We start from the raw sequence: 6,000 nt of genomic DNA, 5'->3' as shown, positions 1-6,000 counted from the left end.
GCGAGCTAGTGACCAGTTTCATACCTTGTTTTAATCTGCCCTTACATTTATATCGGAGCTCCTTCCCAGCACATCACTCCGACTCTTTTTAAAATTTCGGTTCAACATGTGCTAAACCCAAACTTTCTTGGTTTCTTGCCTGGTTTGGATTTAAGAGGTTGAGCTTGTGCTGTTTTAATTTAATTCCACATCAATTCTTTAATTCTTTTCCCACTGGAAGGCTTCAGCTTTTCTGGCTGTGCTGAAAGTAGCATTTGGCATAAGTCATAAACCCTACTTCAGACAACTTAATCTGTTCAAAATGGTGCTGAAAGGAAGAAAGAGCACTATTGCAAACAAAGGCTTGTGTATCCTTATCTAAGGCTGAGCACCTTATGGCTATGAGAGGCAAGTTTTGTCTTTGGATCCAGCTGTAAGACTTTAAGACATTACTATTTCAGCTGTTTGCTCTGTCCCTCCGCTCAGCATAGAGTAGAGCTGGCTCATTTATGCCTGTGACTGCAAATGCATCTGAGTTCAGTGAAGATGCTGTTTGATTCAATTCTTGTATTATTGCACCTGAGACAGTGAAGACACTTGGAGTTCAGAAGAGAGATGAGATCAAATCTAATCATCTGTGTGTGGCAGATAATTGTATTTCCCCTGTTTCTTGAGCTCAATAATTGGTGTTTCATTCAAGCGTCTATTCCAGAAAGAGAGCATTCTTGCTTTGTGTAGTAGAAGAAATGGTGAATCAGTCAGTTGCCTTGACTGCTTCTTCCAGAGGTTAATCACCTTCCCTTATAAAAACGTGTATCTAGTGTGTCATTTCAATTTGTCTGTCTTCAGCCTTCAGCCACTGATTATTCTTCTGTCATGCTGTGCTCGGCTACAAGATATCAGTTCAGCCCTCAGCAAAACATCATCTTCTCTCTTCACCCCCCAGCACCAGGTAGTGTGGTTCACGTTTATATAGTTTGATGCCCCATCACAGTTGGTTTGTTAATTAGATAAAATTGTTAGTTGAATCTCCTCTACGTCCCAGGTCCATGACTCTTCTTAGAATATGCCATGCCATTCACTGCAATTAAGTCACCAGCTAGGGCAAAAATGTGCTCAATTTATGACTGACTCCTCCGTACACTCGTGTAATAATCCTCAGATAAACTGATCATGAGATTGTACTGCTTAAAGCCAGTGTTTATCTTTCCAAGCACTTAAGGCATTAAGTATCAGTATGAGAGGAAAATGAAATGTTGGCAGAGAGTTTCAGAAACAAACATGAACTGGAATTTTAAGAGGCTTGATGCAAGGAGGGCCATCTAGCAGATTTATGGTTTCATCCTGACAGGCTCTAGCTTTTAAATAAGGAAGATGAAGATAATAACTTTTGCAGTGATTCTGATTTCTGATTTACAGCTCTGATGTAAGATATACTGCTCTGTACAGATCATGGTTGAGATTCTCTATCTCAATGCATCCATATTAACCCAGCGGCAGTGTGATTCTGGAAGCTTAAGGATTCTCCAGAAGGTTTGCCTAAGTGTGTGAGAAGGAAAATACAGCTAGATGCAAGATGGAAAACAGCTTAAAAGAGAAAGGAAGTCCTTATTTCTGACTTCAAAAGTTTTTTGTGATTCTGTCTGAAATGTTGTTTGTTAACCCTGTAATTCCACCTGAACTGAAGGTGTTTGGGGAAAAAAAAAAGTCAAAACATTTTCAAACAGTATATTGTATCTGATGACAGCCAACACAAGAATATTGAAAACAGCTGCTTGTCTAGGTAGTACAGTAAATACTGATACATTGATACGGATACTGAAACCCTTTCTTTGCAAAATAGATGAGAGTCACTTTTCATCTAGAAAATAGTATAGTGCTTCTCTCTCTTCTTACTAGTTATTTTCAAATGCTTTTAATAGTCTACAGATAACAGAATAATTGTCACTTTATAACATGAATATCATTTTACGATAAAGAGTTATGATTCTTTTTCTGAAAAAATGCTAGTAATTTTTGTATAAAACTTTAGGGTGTTTTGCAGGATTTCTGCTTTTAAGAATTGTGACAGCTTTTATTTTTGTTTTGGTTTGGAACCTGGCAAAATCAAAACATTGAAATTTTAAGTGAAATACTTTTCCTGCTCTTTGGTATGGTAATAGACCCTTTGTTGTTACATTCTAGATAGAAGAAAGCTGAAAATTGAGATTTTGTCGCAGCACACTTTAAGTCTTTTCTGAGCCCTGTATTCTGTAGTCAGGTTTCCTGTAAGTTTCCTCACATGAAACTTTTCTTGGTGCATAGTAACCTAGAAATCAATGTGAGAAGGCAGCATTCACACCTTTGCATAGGGGTGATCTCACCATAGCTCCTTTGCTCTTAGAGTCTCCAACTCCGCTGAGGACACCCCTGAGACCTGTTTGATTTCTGATTTTGGCAAAACACTTCCTCCCATGAAAACCGATGTCAGAATTAACTTCAATGGGACAAGATTCAACTCTTATTATTTTTAAATCGTGTCACTAATATACTTATTGGAGTCTTGCCCTGGGTGTAGTAAAACCTAGTTTAAATTGCCGAAGGGTTCAGCTGCTGCCTTGAACAGCTGCATTGCTGTAATTTGCCAATAGGATGTATTACATCCTGATTACAGTTTCTGTTGAGTGATAAGCCAAAATTACAAGGCAGAAATGTGGCTAATCATGATAAAGGAGATAAGTCCATTCATCTACTGCCCGCATTTAATATTTGCAGAACAGATGCTGTTTGTTCCCCTTCAGCTGCGTTTACATGGAAATGTGCTTTCATTCTGAAGATGTCTTAATGTTAGTGAAAAACCTTCTTGGACATTTTGATGGGGGAGGGAGGGAGAAAGGTGAAATATCTTGGAAGGTTTCTCTTTGTTTCCCAGGACAGATAAACTTACCCAAATCAATCAGTCATTGTAAGATGAGCAAAGTGAGCTACTTTAGGCCAGAAACAGATGTCTGTGAAAGCTGAAGAGACCATGTTTTTAGCAGATGGATTGACAGCGTAGGTGCAAATCACACTAGGAAAGACTGTACCACTCCAGGGATTAAGGCCTGAATGGGCTGCGAGTGGTCTTTTATTGCACTCATTCTCTCCAAGCAATGTGCAGTTCATCATGCTGCAATTAAACCATCTCTTTCAGTGGTTTGCCTCATCGGGCCATAAAGCCAAGCCTTCCATGAGGACTGGATTAACACATTGCCCCCATTATACACCAGAGAGGTCCCCAAGTGAGAGATTTGGGGGTGGAGGAGGTCTCACTTCATAGCTCAGTAAGAGATATATTCCACTTCCACAGGCCCGTGGTTCCAGTCTGGGGAAATCTGCGAGAGATCCCCCAGTTCCCTGCTTTCAGCCCCCACCCAAGCACCACCACAACTGTAAGAAAGAGACACAGTGCCAGGAGTAAGCGGAAACGCGTCCGCCGGGGACGAGTCAAGAAAATGAGCTGCTGTTGTCACGCCCGGAACAAAGCTTATAGCTCATGTATTGACAGCGATTAAACAACGTCCCTTTTTGTGCTGTGTCATGGAGCTCTGAGCTGAGCTAGACTCATGCTGTAACGCACAAAATATCTTGCATCTCCCCTTCACCCCTCTCTGCAGCTCCTCCTGCGCCTTGCTGCTAAATAACTGCAAAAATTCAAGCTGGAGAGATTAGATCACCTCAGGGGGTCCGTACAGCAGAGCCTACTTAACACCAGCCAGTAATCTGGCATTATGCGCTCTTTGGGACAGCAGTCTATAAAAACACACAGCAGTTTCCATGGGTCAGTCCATGCGGCCAGGGTTGCCTGGTTCAGCTATTTTCTATTCTGCAAAGGCCCACTTACTCCTCAGAGTGAGTATTTGCTGTTCACGTGTTGCAGCCTGCTATGACTCAGAGCTGCCTTGCTGTTTCCCATCCTCAAACCACAACTTTGCTCCTGGGTACTGAGCCTTTTTCTCCCTGATGGCTACCACGGCCTCCTAAACATCTCTTGGGGGGTCACCCATTCACCCCATCTCTTACCACCATCTGACTGCACTGCATAAAAGCCCCCCCAATCTGGGCTTGCTAAAATGAAGTCATCTGCTGTGTCTGACTCTCTGTATTAATCAAGAAGATTTTGGAGGATATTTCGCCCAGCTCTGTCGCTCCCTCCCTGCTAAAAGTGGATGCTGCCTCGTATCTGCTGCACTCGTAATGTGGAGGAATAGAAAATCCTTTGGCGATGCCAAATATAAAGCAGCCGTTGAACCGTTTCAATCTGTTCTTTGCCAGACACAGCCCCCAGCGTGCTGTCACCGCCGCTCATGCTCTCCCTCGCTTTGTCGGAGCCAGAGCAGAGTCTCCCCAGCCTGCAGCCCCGACATACGGCAAAGCCCCCACTGAGCTGCGGCGCAAGGAACGCTGCAGGCTCCTGTAACGCAGCCCACAAGCCTTTGTGCAACAGCAGGTCTCTAAAGCCTGATGAAAGGGCTGATAAGGCAAAACCAGGCTTTGAATACTAAATGGACACAGAACAGGGCACTCGACTATATAAGAAATACATTAAAAATTAAAAATGTCTCATATGGTCATTAGCATAAATCCCAGGATGGAGCGTTATCAGCATTGCTCCGATAAGGTGAGGAATGCATATATTAAGAGGCTGACTCCCCAGGCTGAGCTGTGGGGCCCTGTAACACATGGGCTGCTATTTCTGCTTTAATTCCATGGTAAAAGGCGCTTTCCTAAAGGGTATTGTGCTCCAAGAATGACAGTATGGTCTAGTTTATGCTAAACTAGAAACACTCTTGAGACCTCCCGATGAGAAGTATTACAGAAAAAATAGGTATTCTTAATTCCTTCTTTGTCTCCACCCCTCTGGATGCAAAATACAGTCCGTAACAGAGTCCCTAATAAATCTGATCAGAGCATCAGCCACTTGCAGACATTCAGCTGCACTAATGTGCTGTGAAGGATGATACTGAGGAGGCCTGGAGTCTTAAAATAGAGACAATTTCCAATTTATGTTGTGTTATTGTGATATGCCAAGCGTGAGATCCCAAATGCGCCACGAATAATTGGTCTTACACTTTTACTCTTCATGTCCCAGTCTTTCTTCCGCTCAATTTTTGTCAGTTGTTTCTTGCATTCTTAATTATTAGCAAGGAAGGATAATGCATGTAAACACTGTGGGGTAGGTACTTTTCCAGCCAAGCAACAGCAGACCCCAGACATAAGTTTTAGCCTGCAGAGCAGATTATGAGTTACACCAGGCACACATAGCCCTTGTGACTAGCTGAGCTGCTTCTATTACAAATGGAAGGGTTTGACATAATACCAATAAAGTCACTCTCTTGAGGAAAATGAAGATGATTTGGTAATGCTGAAGTATAATCAACATTTTAAAAACAAAGCCATTTAATGTCTAATTCAGATTACTCTTACAGGAGTGATGAGTAGAGAGGGAGGGAAGCATTGAATTCTTGAAACACATTTTGCCCCAAACACTCCTAGGCAGCCACCTGGGATGTACATTCATCAGCTTGGGCTGGGGTCGGGGCTGGGTGTGTTTCCAAGACATTCTTTGTGACAAAGATAATCTTGTATTTGACTGAGGGTTCAACAAGCACGGACTTGATTAACTTGGCCGTTGCAGTGTTGTTAGAGGAACAGGACTGTACAAACAAGAACTCCCCTGTGGGTTTTTCAGAACTGACCCAACTGTGCTCCAGTAAGGCCAGAGACAGAGCAGCAGCAATGCTTTTGTACATCTCATCCTGTTTTTTATCCCATGAAGTTCATCAGAGCATTAGCAAGATGGTATCGCTAGGTAGCCTGCCCAAGAAGATGAAATTGAGACTGGAAACAAAACAAAACCCCACTAATTCTCTGTTATTAGTATCATTCATTAGGCTATCTTTTTCCATAAGGATTTATCCTGATGTCTTATCCCAAACGAGTAATTCCTTCTCTTCCTCATTTTTCTCATGTGTGTCTAATGTTGCTCATGCAATTGCTGTA

This window comes from Harpia harpyja, chromosome 9 (assembly GCF_026419915.1).
Source record: "Harpia harpyja isolate bHarHar1 chromosome 9, bHarHar1 primary haplotype, whole genome shotgun sequence".
Classification (NCBI taxonomy): Eukaryota; Metazoa; Chordata; class Aves; order Accipitriformes; family Accipitridae; genus Harpia; species Harpia harpyja.
The sequence above is the reverse complement of the archived record's forward strand: the minus strand, read 5'-3'. Positions refer to the sequence as shown.